The sequence below is a fragment of the Bos grunniens genome, chromosome 23 (assembly GCF_055505025.1).
Source record: "Bos grunniens cultivar Pamir isolate PY7600 chromosome 23, Bosgru_T2T1.0, whole genome shotgun sequence".
Lineage (NCBI taxonomy): Eukaryota > Metazoa > Chordata > Mammalia > Artiodactyla > Bovidae > Bos > Bos grunniens.
Window position 1 is genome coordinate 35,912,719 of NC_141187.1, and position 20,553 is coordinate 35,933,271.

Here is a 20,553-nt window from a genome sequence, read left to right on the forward strand (position 1 = left end):
CAGAATGCCTCCCCCAAACTTATTGTGAATTGTATATAATGAATACATTAATAACAAATAAAATTTCCTCCTAACACTGATTATTTAGCCTGGAAACTTTTGGAAGATTTCAAATGTCACTCTAAGTTGAAACAAATCAAGAACCTCCCACCTACCCTGTAGGGCTTTCTAGGGTTTTGAAGACAAATATTTATATTAATCATGTTTAGATCACAATACATTTTTTAAAATTTGCTTGCTTTTTCTTTCATTTTGCATATATATAATGGGGCTACATAAGTGGCAGAAGAAGGCAATAGCTACTTAGAGATAATTAGGTAAATACTCAGTCACACTAATATAAATTCCAGCATGCCTGCATGTTGCTTCAGTCATGTCTGACTCTTTGCAGTCTCATGGATTGCAGCCCATCAGACTTCTCTGTCCATGGGATTCTCCAGGCAAGAATACCAGAGTGGGTGCTTGCTTCATCAGCACATATACTAAAACTGGAACGATACAGAGATTACTAGCATGGCCCCTGCTCAAGGACGACACGCACATCTATGAAGCGTTTCATATCTTTATGGAATCTAGAAGGATGGTACCAATGATCCTACCTGCAGGGCAGCAAAGGAGACACAGATGTAAAGAACAGATTTTTGGACTCTGTGGGAGAAGGAGAGCGTGGGAAGATTTGAGAGAATAGCATTGAAACACATACATTACTGTACGAAAAATGGATGACCAGTGTGAGTTCAGTGCATGAAGCAGGACACCCAAAGCCAGTGCTCTGTGACAACCTGGAGAGATAGGATGTGGAGAGAGGTAGGAGGGGGTTCAGGATGGGAGGACACATATACTTATGGCTGATTCATGCTGATGTATGGCAAGAACCATTACAATACTGTAAAGTAGTTATCCTTCAATTAAAAATAAAATACTGGAGTGGGTAGCCATTCCCTTCTCCAGGGGATCTTCCCAATCCAGGGATCGAACTTGGGTCTCTTGCATTGCAGGCAGATTCTTTACCATCTGAGGCACCAGGAAAGCCAAATTCTACCCCACCCCACTCTAATTCTCTCTGGTACAATTAACCATATTCACCTGCATGTGAATGCAGGACTTCCCTGGTGGCTCAGACGGTAAAGCGTCTGCCTACAATGCGGGAGACCTGGGTTCAATCCCTGGGTCAGGAAGATCTTCTGGAGAAGGAAATGGCAACCCACTCCAGTATTCTTGCCTGGAAAATGCCATGGATAGAGGAGCCTGGTAGGCTACAGTCCATGGTGTCACAAAGAGTCGGACACAACTGAGCGAATTCATTCACTTCACTCACCTGCATGTGAAATACATGGATTCAAACATTGAAAGAAATGTATTTTATTCATTTTATGAGGGAGGGGTGTTTTTATTTTTAATTTTCAATTTTGTGGTGGAAGAAAATAGATGTTGATGGAATACACCATCTAGTCTGGAGACATTGGCGCACGTTTGTGGGACACAGAAATTATCTTATTTGTTTTATACACAGTAGTGTGTACTTAAACCATTCCACCACTTGCCTCTGGGAAAACCAATAAATATTCCATAAACCAGCTCTATTATTTCGTCACCATGCCTTTTCCTCTTCTATTTATCCTCTGAGTCCAGAGTTTTGAAGTACAATAATGAAAAATTGTTTCCGAGAGCAAAGAGATATACTGACTTACAGAACAAGCATGGGTTGCTGCTGTAAGGTGGAGTGTGGAGACCAGGGCTTTTTCATGCAATTGTCTTTTCTATGAATATTTCCTGCCTACTGACAAGGTGAGAAACAGAATACAGGGGCCACCGGTGTTCTCAGGGTGCCTCCAAGCAGATTGTGGGAAGATGTCCTTTCCAGATAATGTGCAGCAAGTAGCAGTAGTAAGATTAATTGTGTTTGGAGAAAATGGAACAGAATAAAAACTTATTTGTTTACGCTAGAGATAGGTCGCCATTTGATTATATTTAGCACAAACAAGGACTATTAGCCACTTGGAGAATTGATCTATTACTACAGCCGTCGGAGAGCTTTAAATGAGCCTACTGAAAGCCATTACTAAATGAAATACTTTGCATATTAGCAGGAAAACTGGAGCCCCTCTATTTCTGAGGAAAGGTGCTTACATACAGACTACATTATACGTGGTGATGGATTACCACGTGGAAACAAGGAACACTTGTAAGCAAAGAGCTTTCAAAGCCAGGCTGGCCAGCATCTCCAGTAGCCTACCTGGCCAGCCCCTTGGCACTGCCCATTTTAGGTCAAGAGTCCAGCTCATCCTTTCTCCATTGGCTCCCTTGATATCTCAGTTTTTCCATCCCCAGTCCCTTAGCCTACAATCATGCACAGAATCACACACACACACACACACACACACACACACATACCTTACCTGAATTTCAAATAGAAATCTCCCAATAAAATGCATGCACCTTTCTTGTTAATATTTATTTTATTTATTTGTTTAGCTGCTCTGGGTATTAGTTGTGGCACGTGGAATCTTTAGTTGTGGCATGAGATTTTAGCTGTGGCATGTGAGATCTAGTTCCCTAAACAGGGAACGAACTCAGATCCCCTGCTTTGGGAGTGCAGAGTCTTAGCCACTGAAACATCAGAGGAGTCTCTAAAATTCATGGATCTTTAAATCAGGGAGTTCTGGGAGCTTCCCTGGTGGTTCAGTGTAAAGAGTCCACCTGCCAGTGCAAGAGACACAGGTCCCACTCTGGTCTGAGAGGAGCCCACATGCCACGGAACAACTGAACTGGTGTGCACATCTATTGAGCTTGTGCTTTGGGACCCAGGAGTCAGAACTACTGAGACCAACGGCCCTGGAGCCGGTGCTCCACAGCAAGAGAAGCCTGCGCAGTGAGGAGTCTGTGCACCGCAAGTAGGGAGTATCCCCTGATGGCCGCAACTGGAGAAAGTCCACACAGACTTAGCACAGCTGAAGATAAATAAATTAATTACATAATTAATAGTTTTAAGAAAACAGGGAGCTCTTGAGGCGATTCTAAGTCACTGATGTCTGGAGAGACTGTTCAAGTTTTGCATCTGCTGTAGAGAAAGTGTCTTTTCTATTTTCTTTGCATTATTGTGCTGCCAATTAAGACCTTAAATAGACAGTTCTCCAAAGAAGACATACAGATGGCTAACAAACACATGAAAAGATGCTCCACATCACTCATTATCAGAGAAATGCAAATCAAAACCACTATGAGGTACCATTTCACGCCAGTCAGAATGGCTGCGATCCAAAAGTCTACAAGCAATAAATGTTGGAGAGGGTGTGGAGAAAAGGGAACCCTCACACTGTTGGTGGGAATGCAAACTAGTAAAGCCACTATGGAAAACAGTGTGCAGATTCCTTAAAAAACTGGAAATAGATCTGCCTTATGATCCAGCAATCCCACTGCTGGGCATACACACTGAGGAAACTAGAAGGGAAAGAGACACGTGTACCCCAATGTTCATCGCAGCACTGTTTATAATAGCCAGGACATGGAAGCAACCTAGATGTCCATCTGCAGATGAATGGATAAGAAAGCTGTGGCACATATACACAATGGAGTATTACTCAGCCATTAAAAAGAATACATTTGAATCAGTTCTAATGAGGTGGATGAAACTGGAGCCTATTATACACAGTGAAGTAAGCCAGAAGGAAAAACACCAATACAGTATACTAATGCATGTATATGGAATTTAGAAAGATGGTAACAATAACCCTGTGTACGAGACAGCAAAAGAGACACTGATGTATAGAACAGTCTTACGGACTCTGTGGGAGAGAGAGAGGGTGGGAAGATTTGGAAGAATGGCATTGAAACATGTATAATATCATGTATGAAACGAGTCACCAGTCCAGGTTCAAAGCATGATACTAGATGCTTGGGGCTGGTGCACTGGGACGACCCAGAGGGATGGTATGGGGAGGGAGGAGGGTTCAGGATGGGGAACACATGTATACCTGTGGCCGATTCATTTCGATATTTGGCAAAACTAATACAATATTGTAAAGTTAAAAAATAAAATAAAATTTAAAAAAATTTCTTCTTCAGTTTTGGAGCTGTATTATTTTGAATTGGCATTATTGAGATATGATTCATATATAATAAAATGCAAAATTTTTAAGAGTATAATAACATGTTCGGACAAATACATATAACCAAGTAACCAATATCAGAATAATGAATGATATGGAACATTTCCATCACCCCAAAAGGTATCCTGTGCCCCTTTGGAGTCAACTGGCTACGCCCATCCTCAGCCACTTACAAATATATATACTTTCTGTCACTGTAGTTTTACATTTTCCAGAAATTCATTCAATAGAATTGTTGATTGTGTAATTGCTTATGTCTGACTTATTTCTCTTAGCATAATGCCTTCAACATGCATCCTCTTGGTTGCATAACCTCAGTGGCTTGTGTCTCTCTATACTATTCAGTAGTTGAGTAGAATCTCATTTTTTGTACATGCTGTGCTCAGTCACTTCAGCCATGTCCGACTCTTTGTGACCCTACGTACTGTAGCCCATCAGGCTTCTCTGTCCATGGGATTCTCCAGGCAATAATACTGGGGTGGGTTGCTGTGCCCTCCTCCAGGGGATATTCCCAACCCAGGGATCGACCCTGCATCTCTTATGTCTCCTGCATTGGCAGGTTCTGTACCACTGGCACCACCTGGGAAGCTTTATTTGCACATACCATAGTTTATTTGTCCATTCACCATTTGAAGGCTAGGTTTTTCCACTTTTTGGCCATTATGAATAAGGCTACTATGAAAATTAGATAACAAATCTTTATGTAAGTATATATTTGGGTAAATGTCTTGGGTAAATGTCTAAGAGTAGGATTGTTAGGCCTTATGTTAAGTGTGTGCTGCTGCTGCGGCTAAGTTACTTCAGTCATGTCCGACTCTGTGCGACCCCATAGACAGCAGCCCACCAGGCTCCCCCGTCCCTGGGATTCTCCAGGCAAGAACACTGGAGTGGGTTGCCATTTCCTTCTCCAATGCATGAAAGTGAAAAGTGAAAGTGAAGTCGCTCAGTTGTGTCCGACTCTTAGCGACCCCATGGACTGTGGCCTACCAAGCTCCTCCATCCATGGGATTTTCCAGGCAAGAGTCCTGGAGTGGGGTGCCACTGCCTTCTCCGTGTTAAGTGTGTAGGACCCAACAATTCTACTCTTAGATGTTTACCCAAGAGAAATGAAATATATGTTTACTTGGGTCCTATGGTAAGTGGTGGCTCAGTGCTAAAGAACCCACCTGTCAATGTAGGAAACACAGGAGATGCAGGTTCAAGGCCTAGTTTTGGAATGATCTCCTGGAAAAGGAAATGGCAGCTCACTCCTGTATTCTTGCCTGGAAAATCCCAGGGACAGAGAAGCTTGGTGGATTACAGTCCTTGGGGTTGCAAAGAGTCAGACATGACTGAGTGACTGAACATTCATGCACAATAAGTGTGTATGTTACTTTATAAGAAACCCCTGAAGTGTCTTCCAAAGTAATTTGTACATTTTATATTTCTACCAGCAATATGCAATTCTAATAGCTCTATATAATTCTTGATGTGTGTAAAAGTGTTAGTTGCTCAGTCCTGTCCAACTGTTTGTGACCCCATGGACTTGGAGCCCATCAGTCTCCTCTGTCCATGGGATTCTCCAGGAAAGAATACTGAAGTGTGTTACTACTTTCTTTTCCAGGGGATCTTTCTGACCTGGGGGTCGAACCCAGATTTCCTGCATTGCAGTCAGACTCTTAACCATCTAAAGCATTCTGAGAGGTTTGTATTGGTATCTCATTGTGGTTTTAATCTGCATTTTCCTAATGCCTCACCTAGAGCTAGACATCCTGGAATGTGAAGTCAAGTGGGCCTTAGGAAGCATCACTATGAACAAAGCTAGTGGAGGTGATGGAATTCCAGTTGAGCTATTTCAAATCCTGAAAGATACCAGAAAATTTGGAAAACTCAGCAGTGGCCACAGGACTGGAAAAGGTCAGTTTTCATTCCAATCCCAAAGAAAGGCAATGGCAAAAAATGCTCAGACTACCGCACAATTGCACTCATCTCACACACTAGCAAAGTAATGCTCAAAATTCTCCAAGTGAAGCCTCAACAGTATGTGAACCAAGAACTTGCAGATGTTCAAGCTGGATTTAGAAAAGGCAGAGGAACCAGAGATCAAATTGTCAACATCTGTTGTATCATCAAAAAAGCAAGAGAGTTCCAGAAAAACATCTACTTCTGCTTTATTGACTATGCCAAAGCCTTTGACTGTGTGGATCACAACAAACTATGGAAAATTCTTAAATAGATGGGAGCGCCAGACCACCTGACCTGCCTCCTGAGAAATCTGTATGCAGGTCCAGAAACAGCAGTTAGAACTGGATATGGTTTTGCCATACATCAACCAATACAATATTCTGCTTTATTGACTATGCCAAAGCCTTTGACTGTGTGGATCACAACAAACTGGAAAATTCTGAAAGAGATGGGAATACCAGACCACCTCATCTGCCTCTTGAGAAATTTGTATACAGGTCAGGAAGCAACAGTTAGAACTGGACATGGAACAACAGACTGGTTCCAAATAGGAAAAGGAGTACGTCAAGGCTGTATATTGTCACCCTGCTTATTTAACTTCTATGCAGAGTACATCATTAGAAATGCTGGGCTGGATGAAGCACAAGCTGGAATCAAGATTGCTGGAAGAAATATCAATAACCTCAGATATACAGATGACACCACCCTTATGGCAGAAAGTGAAGAGGAAATAAAGAGCCTCTTGATGAAAGTGCAAGAGGAGAGTGAAAAAGTTGGCTTAAAGCTCAACATTCAGAAAACGAAGATCATGGCATCCGGTCCCATCACTTCATGGGAAATAGATGGGGAAACAGTAGAAACAGTGACTTTGTTTTTTGGGGCTCCAAAATCACTACAGATGGTGATTACAGCCATGAAATTAAAAGATGCTTACTCCTTGGAAGGAAAGTTATGACCAATCTAGACAGTATATTGAAAAGAAGAGATATTACTTTGCCAACAAAGATCCGTCTAGTCAAGGCTATGGCTTTTCCAGTGGTCATGTATGGATGTGAGAGTTGGACTGTGAAGAAAGCTGAGTACTGAAGAATTGATGCTTTTGAACTGTGGTGTTGGAGAAGACTCTTGAGAGTCCCTTGGACTGCAAGGAGATCCAACCAGTCCATCCTAAAGGAGATCAGTCCTGGGTATTCATTGGAAGGACTGATGCTGAAGCTGAAACTCCAGTACTTTGGCCACCTCATGCGAAGAGCTGACTCATTGAAAAAGACCCTGATGCTCGGAGGGATTGGTGGCAGGAGGAGAAGGGGACGACAGAGGATGAGATGGCTGGATGGCATCATTGACTCAATGGACGTGAGTTTGAGTGAACTCTGGGAGTTGGTGATGGTCAGGGAGGCTGCGATTCATGGGGTCGCAAAGAGTCAGACACAACTGAGTGACTGAACTGAACTGAATGCCTAAGGATGCTACATATCTTTTTATGTCCTCATTGCCCATGCTGTATCTTTTGGGGGACGATATCTCTTCAAATCTTTGTCCCATTTTATAAATTGTGCGTTTTTTCTTTTCTTCTTATTGATTTCTAAGTGTTCTTTCTATATTTTGGAAATGAGTCCTTGATCAGATGTGTTTTGCCAATACCCTCTTCCAGTCTGTGTCTTGTCTTTTTATATAAGTTTTAAGTTCAATAAAGTCTAATTAATCACTCACTTTCTTTTTTGATTAATGTTCTCTCTGTTCTATTTATTAATATTACTCTGTGAAGATTTTTGTTCCAAGTTAATGTTTATAAGTTTTATAGTTTTGGCTCTTACATTTAGATCTATGATCCAATTAGAAGTGATGTGTGTGTGTGTATATACATATACATATATATATATATATGGTTTGAGTTTTTGTTTATTTATTTTCTTTTTTGCATTTGAATGTCTAGTTATTCTAGCACCAGGTATTGGAAAGACTATGTGCTCCTGATTAAACTTTCTTGGCCTTTTGTTGAATACCAATTACTACATATGTGTGAGTCTCTTTCTAAACTCTCTATTTTGTTCTATTAATCTATATGTCTATACTCAAACCAACACCACACTCTCATGGTAATTGTATCATTATAATCACTCGTAATAATGCAAGTCTTCTAGTTATATTCTTATTCTAAAGTCCTTTATTTTTCCCAAAATTTTAGAATCAGCTTATCAATTTCTATGAAAAAAAAGGGCAGCCAGCATTTAATAGGAATTGCATAGAATCTATAGATTAATTTAGAGAATTTCTATTGCATCAATATGTAGCATTGTGATTCATAAATATGGCATATCTCTACATTTGTCTTGATTTTTATCAGCAACATTAGGCTCTAGTTATGGATCCTGCACTTATTTAAAAAACATACCCTCAAATATTTCACATTTACATTATTAAGTCATTTGTATATTTGTCTCAATTTCCAGTGGTTCATTTATAATATACACAAATACAATCAATTTTTGCATATTCATCTTGTATCCTGAGACCTCACTAAACTTAGTATTATTTCTCAAATCTTTTTTTGTAGATATCTTAGGAATTTTTACATAGACCATCATATTATTCGTGAATATTTTGTTCTTCTTCCATTGAATTCTCCATACCTTTTTTCTTTCCTTATTGTATTTTCTAGAACCTTAAGTATAATGGTAAATAGAAGTGGTAAGAGTTGATATCTATGCCTTGTTCCTGTTACTGAGGGAAAAGTAGGTGTTTTTTTCTACCATTTAGTATTATGTGAACTTTAAGGTTGAAGAAGTTCTGTTTTATTCTTAGTTTAGTGAGAATTTTTCTTATGAATAAGAGTTAATTTGTCAAGTGTTTTTATTTTTTTATGTTTGTCAATACAATGAATTATACTGAATTAAGAACAAATATTTAATTCTATGTCTCAGATAAATTACAATTGCATATGATAAACTATTCTGTTTATATATTGTCTAACTCAATTTGCTTAATACTATGAGGGGTATATATATCTATTTTCATCCGTGATATGGGCTTGTAATTTTCTTTTCTTGTTATATCTTTCTGGTCTTTGAATCATCAATATGCAGGTTTTATTAAATTTTGGAAAGGCACAGGATTTTCTCATTTATTTTTCTAGAAAATTTCACGTAGAATTTGTATTGGTTCCTTTTTAAATTTGGAAGAAATTATCACCGATGTCATCTAAGCCTGGAAATTCTATTGGGGGATTCTTTGTAACTATGCATTTAATTTCTCTAATAAATATTGGGATTGGCCTATATAAGATGATTCATTTCACCCTGAATGAATTCTAATAGTATGTGTCTTTTGAGGAACCTACCTCAATACAAAAAATATGGATTAACAAACAAAGTGACGTGCATTTTTTTTGGTTGTTTTTTGGAAGAGGATTTGAGAGAGCTAGTGAGGAGAAAGGAAAGTAGCTGGAGAGGGAAGTCAGAGAGGGAAGAGAAAGTCTCTGATGAGGAAAGAAAGTAGGGAGAACTGAGAGCTTAGTGAAATGGTAAGTGGTACTTTGCTGTGTTTTCTAGATGGAGCCTGCAGGTAAGGCAACAGTCACTGCTTTATCTCACATTTTCATAATCATTTTGAATCTACCTAGAATCTGAGACATATTCAATGACCAGCATCCTTAGTTGTGAATGTTTAGTCAGTGGAAAATCAAAAGACATACATATCGGCACTTCCTTGGTGGTTCAGTGGTGAGGAATGCTCCTGCTAATGCAGGGGACACAGGCTCTATTCCTGGTCAGGGACGATTCCACATGCCGCGGAGCGACTAAGCCCATGTGCCACCACCACTGAGCCCACACACGGGTACTACTGAAGCCCATGTTCCCTGACGAGAGAAGCCCCCACAATGACAAGCCTGCACACCACAACTAGGGAAGAGCCGACACGCAGCAATCAAAACCAAGTGCAGCCAAAAATAAACACGTAATTTTTATTTTTTTTTTTAAAGATATCTGTGTCAGATGGACAGCAACTCAAAAGCTCTGAAGCCAAGCAAAGCTTGCAGGCTAAGTCTCAGCATCCCCAATAGCTGCATGGACTATTTGTGGGCACAGGGCTACATGCAGAGCTCAGCATTTTTGGTCTTTCACTTCACAGAGAGTGAGAATTACGTAAGTGTTCAGGTGTTTCATGCACCAGGGGTTTTATATGTACAACAGAGGAAGATTATTTTTGCAAGATAGCAGCCTATATTAAGACACACATGGGTTTATATTGTTTTTGGCATCCCGGGGCCCTTTTTACTAGATTTTGTCAACCATGTTTCCTTTCTGAACAGAGGCCGCATACAACAATTGGATGAACAATTTTGCGAAATCTCTCTAGGGGCCTCTCTTGAGGCTGAGCCCATATGAGATCATGATATGAGAGAGTGGCTTGGCTGGACTTTTATTTCAGTAAGTGATCTCATTCACTTAAAGCACTAATCATTTTAACAGGAGAAAAGTTCAGCCTTCCAAAATCACAGCAGGAAAAAAATAAGAGAAAAAGCATGTCATAGCAATCTTATGGAGTTTCCCATGTGATTTTGTGCTGAAAATTTTCCATGTATACATCATCAGAATGGATATACAGTCTGATATTACTGGTGAAAGATATATGAGAGAAGTCAACTTAATGCAAACAAATAGGATTCCAGGCTGCAAAGCCGACTTACCTGGTTTGGGTTTATTACGTTTGACATGAAGAAAACCACTTTCCCCTTTTGGAAGTCTTTCTATCGTAAGACATGTAACATCTGCATGAACAAAATTTGCAGATGAGAGAGACTGTAATATGCTTTTAGCATGCTGGATACTAGTCACTAGGTCTACTTGAAATACAATATCTGGATGAAAACTGGAAATTCTGACATGGCTATTCCTACCTTGCATCCTGGTTTTATTTGATTTCTATATTCACATTAGCTAAGTAGAGCTCTTTCATTGATATTCTCCATTTTGCCAACTTTATATCTGTCCCTTTGTTTATTTCTGATTCTCGTTGTTCAGTCACCCAGTCATGTTCAACTCTTTGTGACCCCATAGACTGCAGAGCACCAGGCCTCCCTGTTCCTCACCATCTCCCAAAGTTTGCCCAAGTTCATGACCATTGCATTAGTGATGCCATCCAGCCATCTCATCCTCTGATGCCATCTTCTCCTTCCGATTAGCCATGGTGAAAATTTTTGTTCTGGAAGTGTAGCAAAGCACTTTAAGACATCTCACACTATAAGGAGTAGGATTACTTTCAACTAAACTTAACAGGTCTGGAAAGCACATCAAACCCAGAAAAAAGTTGGCCCAATTCTGTTTTCATCAGTAAATGCAACAGGAACAGATTCAAGTAACTTTTGGAATGGTTGTATTCTAAACAAAAATATGTATCCACTAGGGGGGAAAAATAATGATCAGCATTTCTATAACTGCATGTGAAGCAATCACATCTCCTGAATTTCTGCGTAGAACACTGGGTGTTGCAGCTCAATGTGTGACATGCCAATTAATACAAAATTGGGGACCATTACTGGAGCTGCTGATGGCCAATGGCTCCTGTGGTTTTATACAGTTTGGACTAATGATGCGCTTCTCAGTTTCTGTGACTACACCTCTGTCCATTTGATCCCCATCCTCACTCCTTAGCACACATACTGCCATGGAGGGAGTTTCTGTGTAGGAACCTCACACCCAGAGCCTATCATTAGAGTCAGTGCAATCAACTCAAGTCAGAATTTCCTCATCGATTATCCCTTCTTTCAGAATCATATTTACCCCCAAGCCATGGCTGATCTCTCCCAAATGAATAGAAAACTGTTATGGCAAATCTGTGAGTTCTTGACTAGTTTATTCTGCTTCTACTCAAATTTGTTATCCTGCTCATTACCCAAGATCTGAGCCTTTCTACTCATCTGTAATCTAGATTCTTAAACATATTACTGCTCCAGGCTCCTTTTTCCTTGATCTGACCTCATTGCTGAGCATTTACCCACCATACATCTTTGGGAGACCCTGATTCTCAGTTACAAATTTCTCCTTCATTTGTGAGTTCTTCGCTGAAATTCCACACTCTTCATGACTCTGCCAAGAAAGTCATTTTCCCCTGCAGCTCTTCCATTAAGATTCTGCTCTTTCACCAACATCTCATGGACCTCACATCTGGGAATTGAAGCTGGCATCCTTCTGACTTCCATTCTGGAGTTTACACTATTTTTCTTTCTCCATGGAGTAAAAATCCTGCTCTTTGAAGGCTTATGCCAACCTTTATTCATTCACCACATAAACTATCCACAGACTTTCTGATCAATCTTGCTCACTTACTAAGAAATACTAGACACAATTAGTGCCCAGTAATAATCCTTTTTTCTTGGCTAAGTTGGGTCTTTATTATAGGTGACTTTAAACTTCACTTTGACAACCCATCTAACATAATAGCCTTCCAGTTTCTTTAGTTTTCTTGTCCTGTTTTTTTTTTATCTTTACTGTACATTCTTATACCCCTGGTCACATCCCAGAACTCAACATCTCCTGAAAATGTTCTACCACTGTGCTAATTTTCAGAAGACTGGTTGAGATGGACATAAGAGAAAATGTAAAGAAATGTTTAGAAATTGTTTTGTTTCTTATTTTACAAAGAATACCTTTAAGTACAATTCAAAAAGGGTTTAATGAAGAATGTTGTTGTTGTTCAGTCACTAAGTCACCTCCTACTCTTTGCAACCCCATGGACTGCAACATGCCAGGCTTCCCTATCCTTCACTATCTCTTGGAGTTTGCTCAAGAGTTTGTCCACTGAGTTGGTGATGCCATCCAATCATCTCATTCTCTGTTGCCCCCTTATCCTTCTGTCCTCAATCTTTCTCAGCATCAGGGTCTTTTCCAATGAGTCAGCTCTTCGCATCAGGTGGCCAAGTATCGGAGCTTCAGTTTCAGCATCAGTCCTTCCAATGAATATTCAGGACTGATTTCCTTTAGGATTGACTGGTTTGATCTTTTTGCTATCCAAGGGACTCTCAAGAGTTTTCTCCAACACCACAAATTGAAGGCATCAATTCTTTGGCATCTCACATCTGTACATGATTACTGGAAAAATCAAGGTGTATAAAAGTTATAAGTTTCATCCATTAGTGATAGAGAAAGATATTTAAGAAGGATGAAGGAAAAAACAAAAGAATAGATGGAATGGTTAAACTTAGAGGAAGCACAACTTGTCCTTTAAAAGAGATGAAATAAGTTAAGAGGAAATAAGGTAATACAAACAAATGTTTATATTAGTGGCAAATTTAGGGAATGCATACTGAGTGGTTTCTAATTTCTCTGTAAGGAACACGTAGAAATTTCCTGCTGAGAGTAAAAGAATGGGAGTGAGAATAAGGCAAAAGAACTAAAGAAAATTTCAAAGAGGATTACCAAATGTTGCATTATTGAGGTGAAAATCCAGACCATAAATATGTCAGAACAGATAATATAGGAATAGTAACTTGATAGACATTCGTAGCAGAAGGCAAAGAAGCTGAAATTGTCAATGAGTATGTAATTTATGGAAAGTGGGTCAACACTTGGTTGGGAAGGCAGTGAAACTACTCAAGACAGCTGAAATTAAGAGTAAATTGGAGGAGTCAAAAGGCAAAAAGCCTCAGAAAGATCAAAGAGAAAGTATAAGAAAAATGGAAAAGAAAAACTGAAATAAGAGATATGAAAACAAAAACTCTGCAATATTTGCCTGGATACATTTCTCACATAAAAAATCACAGAAATGACATTCATTAGCTAGTGTAGGAATATAATTTCTACGTAAAAATTTATTATAGAGTCACAGAACCATTTTAACAGCACAATCCATTTGCATTTTGGAGTCTGACTGCTTGTTCAGCCTTGTCACAACTTAAGTGAAGTGGGATCTCTATTTCCAATAGTTTACTTTAAAGATGGAAAAAAAGAGCTATGACTCCTTCAGTGGAAACAATAAAGAAAGCCATTCCATACCTAATTTATTTAACCACAAATTGTTTTAATCCCTTACCTTCACAGCAAACAAACAGATGGCACTCATTCCTTTTAAGCAATACATAAAGGTTGCAGATTGAATCATCATTCTTTAAAAAGAAATAACAGAATATATCACAAAACCCCCACAAGTTTCTACTTCCTGCAATATCTACTTAAAAATCAAAAAGATCCTTTGACACAGACAAAACAAAGTCAACTCCAGGATAGGGTAAGAATCAGGCAAAAATTAAAGACATTTATGAGAATAAATTGAACAAAACTATTATGGATTTTCTTTTCTTTTAAGAAGCATGGGAAGGCAGGTCATAATAACATTTTCAAATATTAAGAAAAGATATATTTATTTTGTAGAATTTAGGCACTCAGGGTAAATGCAATGGATATTCTAAGAGGGGTTTCTTTGATTAAGCCTGGAAGGTCAGCATTTGGAAATATTATCTATCTGATGAAGAATTTTTTGCAATCATATTTTATCCCAGGAAATTGGTAAATAGCAGGTGTTTGCATTGCATTTTCCAGTAGGTTGTGGATTCCAGGCAAACAACTTTTACCCAGAGGCATAGTCGATTATATTACTGCTCTACAGTTGACTATTCTTGTTCACTGGGGACTGTAACTCAAGATTGACTTGTGTTCCAAGGAGAAATACACTGGCTGGTGTCAGTGAAGTCTCTAGTAGACTATAACCGGCACAAAATTCAGTTGCAGTGACAAAAAACATTGGCCAAAGCTATCAAAGGAAATGAAATGCAGCAGAAGTTAGTACCTCTGGGTCAACCTGCAGGCCAGTTGTTTCGGGAGAGGATTTAATGACAGAGGTTGAGGGCAGCAGTAATATGTGTCCTGTCCAGGTTTACTGAAAGATAATCAGAGGTTAGGGAGTCAGCAAATGTATTCTCTGCCCTTGAACTAGTTAGGTAGAAGACGGAGTGATAAGGAAAGCTTTCTCTATCATTGGATGAGATATACTGGATGCCAAGTATGCAACCTTAACACTGTCTTACAAAGTCATAACCTCGATGTAAACAAACAGATTATGTCATCTTCCTGGTCTCTTCTGCAGTAGCAGCTATTTTGAAAGTGAAAGTCGCTCAGGTGTGTCCAACTCTTTGTGACCCCATGGACTATACAGACTATGGAATTCTCCAGGCCAGAATACTAGAGTGGGCAGCCTTTTCCTTCTCCAGGAGATCTTCCCAACCCAGGGATCAAACCCAGGTCTCCTGCATTGCAGGTGGATTCTTTACCAGCCGAGCCACAAGGGAAGCCCAGCAGTTATTGTTATCAGTCTTAATTAGATATAGGTTAAGTAACCCCTTCCTCTGGGAGGATAGGGAAGAAAGCAAACAACATGTGCATATTTGCTTATTCATCCAACAAATAATTACTGGTACCTACCATGGTGGAGACCCGGTTTCAATCCTGGGTCAATTCTCTTGGGAAGATCCCCTGGAGAAGGGAATGGCTACCCACTCCCGTATTCTTGCCTGCAGAATCTCATGGACAGAGGAACCTTGCAGGCTACAGTCCATGGGGTCACAAATGATCAGACACGACTGAGCAACTAATACTTTCACTTCAATTTTACCATGAGCCAAGTACCATTTTAGGTGCTTGAAACACATCAGTGTACAAAATAGAGCTCTTAGTGGAGCTTACGTTGTACTTGAGGGAGATAAGCAATAAAAATAAACTTTACAAATAAATGAGAGAGTATGTTAGAAAGCAATTGTTTTAAGAAGAGTCCTGAGGACTAAGTCAGCAGAGGAAGAAGATATTTTTAATTAAATAAGGTGGTTGGAAACAGAAAAAAAAAAAAAAAAAGACATGTAAGCCAAGTCTTGAAGGAAGTGAGATTCTGGTAGATAACCTGGGTGGACTGACATAAATACACAAGTGAGGATGAGTATTGAAACAGAGGGATGTCAGCTTTCTGTTTTCTCTGGAAAGTAGGAAATAAGCTCATCCACTGAAAAGCAGGCTTGGAGTAAGAAACTAATGAGAATAATTTGAGTTTGGAAGAAACTGTGAAACATGTGAGAGGAAGGTAACTAAGGAGAATACAAAAAAAAAAAAAAAATTCTCGGCAGTGTTGGAGGCTGAGTTTTGTTGGTGGAGACTAAACTTTTGTAATGGATACAACTGGAATGGTTTTCTGAACACAGTGTTGGACAGAGCAAGACATGATTAAATTGGTTCCAAATTGGGAATATTGAATTGGTGAAATAGCGGGACAGAGAGATGAGGGAGAAAAGTTTGTAATGAAAAAGCACTACAGAGATGGGTGAGTGGATTCAAGTTCAGTAGAAAAGAAAGTGAAGACATACATGTGCATAGATGGAAAGGAAATAAGGGATTTCAAGGGACTGGGAGATCATAAAAGTGTGTAATCAGATGAGGAAGACATGAGAAGTAAACAAATAAAATGCTGTGGTTTTGGTGGAACGTTAGATTCAAATTCTGAAGAGTAAATGATTTCAGGCGATGAAAGTCGTAAATTACTTAGAAGCCACTGGAGAAGATGGTTGGAAGGTGGTTGAATTAGGAAGTTGTCTAAGCTTCTGTTCCCTCAGTGCCCCTGAGGTTAGTAAGTAAAATGTTTCATCTACCACAGCTCAAGGAGAGAAAACATGAACTTGGTGTTAGGTTTACAGAACACAAGACTTTCACTTACTAGCTCAGTAATCTTGAGCAGGTTCATTATGTACAAGACGCTCAATTTTCTTTTTTGCATAATTGATAAAATTGAATGCAACACAGGACCATTGAGAAAAATAAATGAGTTAGCACATGTAATATGTGTGACTGGCACAGTGCTTGACCCAGTAAAATATAATAATTTATAGATATTACATTGTGTCTACTCAAAGTTTTCTTTTTTTTTTCACACTTAAAATATTTGTGTTGGGGAATTCTCTGATGGTCCAGTGGTTAGGACTCTGCACTTCGACTGCAGAGGGCATGGGTTTGATCCCTGGTCTAAGAATGAAGATCCTCATGCTGTGTGAAGTGGCCAAAGTATCTATGTTAAAAAATGTGCCTGATAAAGTACCCCTGTCCACAAACTAATACTAAATCAATAATGTTCTTCATCATTCTATAGTTGATCATGTTTTAGAACTGAAACATATAGCCATGCCCTTCTCTTTTCTCCACCACTGGTTCCACAGTGAATGCGGAAAACTAATTTTAAACTAGGAAAATGATAGTTGTAAATGCAAGCAGAAGCTGAAAAACGGAGGAGTGGAAATCGGAATGGAAACAATGGCTTTTCTGGAAGGTAGGAAATTGAATGATCCAAAAAGTCGGGATCATGCTATTGACACTACCACTTGGTCTGAGATATGACTTGGTTTCCCCACATTTAAATTTTACCTCTCATCTCAAATTCTCAGGTGTTTTTAAAAATTTCAAGGATATAAAGTTAAGGGATCCAAAAATGATAGAAAATCATTACAAGACAAGATTGCAAAGTACTGAAGGAGCATCCTTTCCTACGGTCTAGAAAGAGACCGACAAACGACAGGAACATTCTTATTTATCTGCTAAACATCTTTCCCATCCAGTTAAGACAGGGAAGAGAATATTATCTTTTGGCTTGAATGCATGCATGCTCAGTCATGGCCCACTCTTTGCGACCCCATGGACTATAGTCCCCCAGGCTCCTCTGTCCATGGGATTTTCCAGGCAAGAATACTGGAGTGGGATGCCACCTCTTCCTTCAGGGGACCTTGCTGACCCAGGGATGGGACCTGCATCTCCTGCATTGACAGGCAGATTCTTTACCACTGAACCACCTGGGAAACCCCGCATAAAGGCAGCAAAATGACTGTGAATTATGCGTTAACTTGAAGAGTTAAATGGGCTTTGGATCATTTTGTGAGAGTAGAAACATGGGGCTTTTACCAAAAGATAAAGTAAGAATATTAAAAAGAATTTTCACCATATCATTATTCCTCTACGAAATGTGGGGCTCAGGTTTGAATTTAGAAGTTCTCCCCAGAAATTGGCTCTGATTTGAGGGTTCTCTCATGACCTGGCTCCTCTGAAAATGTCCTGCTCAGCTGTCTTCAAGGGTGTGCGGTGACGTGTAAGGTCTCATATCCTGGCTGGATCTTCCAGGTTGTTTCCCGAGTAACTCACAGCAGCTGAAGCAAGGAAGAAATCCACCTCATGGTCAGGGACAAAACAAAAGGAGAGCATGGGCAGTGATGCTGAGACAAAATCTGGAAAAAAAGAAACTGTAATTGGAAAAGGAGTCACAAGATCAGAACTCAGAAACAACAGGAATAGCACAGAGAGTTGGAGAGTTGGGTCAGTATAAAAACGAAGAACAAAGGGAGTGAATGGTCTGTTTTATATGATGTTGGCATGGAGGTCGGTCTACTGACTGAGACAAGAGTAAGCAATTGCGACATTTCTCAGGACCTGGAAGTGGTGGATCTAACCTATGAGACTCTCAACCTTGTTTTAACCTGATCATATTAGCCCCATTCATATTTGTGCAGGTTGCTTAGCCACCATTTTATACTATTTTCAGTCGTCGTTCATAAAAGTCCCCCTTAATCTTCTGTGTCTAGTTTCTGATTAGCAATTCTGATGTTCTCATTTCCTGGTTTTCCTAACTGATTTGCCCCTGGTCAGTTAATATTCTTCATTTTGATATCCTCTGTGACCATTCTATTCCAGTCCTGATAAGATTATCCTACTTTCAGATCTCCAAACAATTTACTTATTTCATTATCCCTGTCATTCTCTTAGTGCACATTTCTGGGACTTCGCTTAGTAGACACAAACCAGTCAATCCCTGTTAGATCACCTGGCATTCCATCCTCTGGAATGCAAATCCATTGTTTGTTATAGGCATTAGTAACAATAAATCTAGCACAGACTCATAGTGACATCTCCTTTTAGCATATAATACTCATATTTAAATGTACACCTGTTTTGAAAATGGATTTTCTTTACAGAGATTAATTTCTCTCAATAGTGTCCTATGAAATTTATAAGCAATACTTCTTTGCTTTCAATAGGAATATCTATGGAGGTATTTTTTTCAGTTTCAACTTCCCCCATTTGTCACTTGTAAATGAAAACATTTAAGGTCAAAGCAAACAGACAAACAGTAATATTCCTGGGACAATAACTTTTGTAATCTTTATTCCTGATATTCAGGATTCAGTGACTACAGTATATTCTTAGTGACTATGAGGTCAAATTTGTAAGCTAAAGAAATGGATATTGTCTCTAAGTGTCATTGAAATGGTGAATGTCTTATACTATCACTAGTTCTTGTTCAAATTTTGAAGAGTTAGTGGAGAGTGGAGGGGAATATCGGATTCTATTTCAAAATTTTAAAACTATTTAATATCAACAGGCCTGGAAGCAATAAAGATATTTGGAAATAGAGTTGCTGACCTCATTAATTTTGCAACAAATCACTACAAACTCGATGGCCTCAGACAATAGATCTTTATTCCCACACAGCTCTGGAGGTTAGAAGGCTGAAATCAGTATGTCAGAATGGCCATGGTCACTCTGAAGATATTAGAGAAGGCATCTTCTTGCCTCTACCCAGGTTTCTGGTGTCTCCAGCACTGCTTGGTGTTCCTTGGCTTGTAGCTGCATCCTTCTAAGCTGTGCTTCCATCAACACATGGGCTTTCTTCCCTGATGTCTCTGTTTGCCCTCTCTTCTCCTTAAAAGGATATCATCATTAGATTTAAGGCTCACCCTAATCCAGCATGACCTCATTTTAACTTGATTGTATCTGAAAAAACATATTTCCAAAAACGTTCTCATTCTTAGACTCTGAGTGGTTCAAGTGGACCGTGAATTGGGAGGGGGTGGTACTATCCCATCCACTACAAGCTGGGCTGTTTGTACCCAAATGTTTCTTTTAATACCCACCCCTACAACATGGGCTTCTCTTCTGGCTCAGCTAGTAAAAAATTCACCCACAATGCGGCAGACCTGGGTTCAATCCCTGGGTTGGGAAGATCCCCTGGAGAAGGGAAAGGCTACCCACTCCAGTATTCTGTCCTGGAGAATGCCATGGACTGTGTCCCATAGGGTCGCAAAGAGTCAGACACTACTGAGCGACTTTCACTTTCACTTTCCCCTACAATATGCAATTTATTTATCTCATAAAGGAGAATAATAAGAGGTGGAGAGATAGAGCAGGTGTGTTACTGTAGAGGAAGCTCTCCCATATTTAAAAAGTAGATCAGAAAACTAAAAATTCTCCCAATTGCATTACAATTGTTTACTTAACTGATTATACTTAACTCTTTGGTCTATCCCACTGAGTGTGGACAGTCCTCCCAGGAGAGGCAAGCAACACTCCATGAAGACCATTTCATTGATCTTTTCTGAGTCCATACCTCAAATATCCATTGTTGCTATTTGAGTTTCCTTCTGCTTCCAGAAGAAGTTTAGCTTTTGTCCCCACAGGAGTCTAAAATGGTTCAGTATTAAGATCCC

General features: G+C 39.4%; 1 non-coding gene across 1 annotated transcript; it reads left to right on the forward strand.

Annotated features, from left to right (window-relative positions):
* The first annotated feature begins 458 nt into the window (after positions 1-458).
* LOC147347616 (U6 spliceosomal RNA) lies at positions 459-565 on the forward strand. Its single transcript, XR_015153310.1, has one exon. It is a non-coding gene; the product is annotated as a U6 spliceosomal RNA (small nuclear RNA).
* Positions 566-20,553: the final 19,988 nt, after the last annotated feature.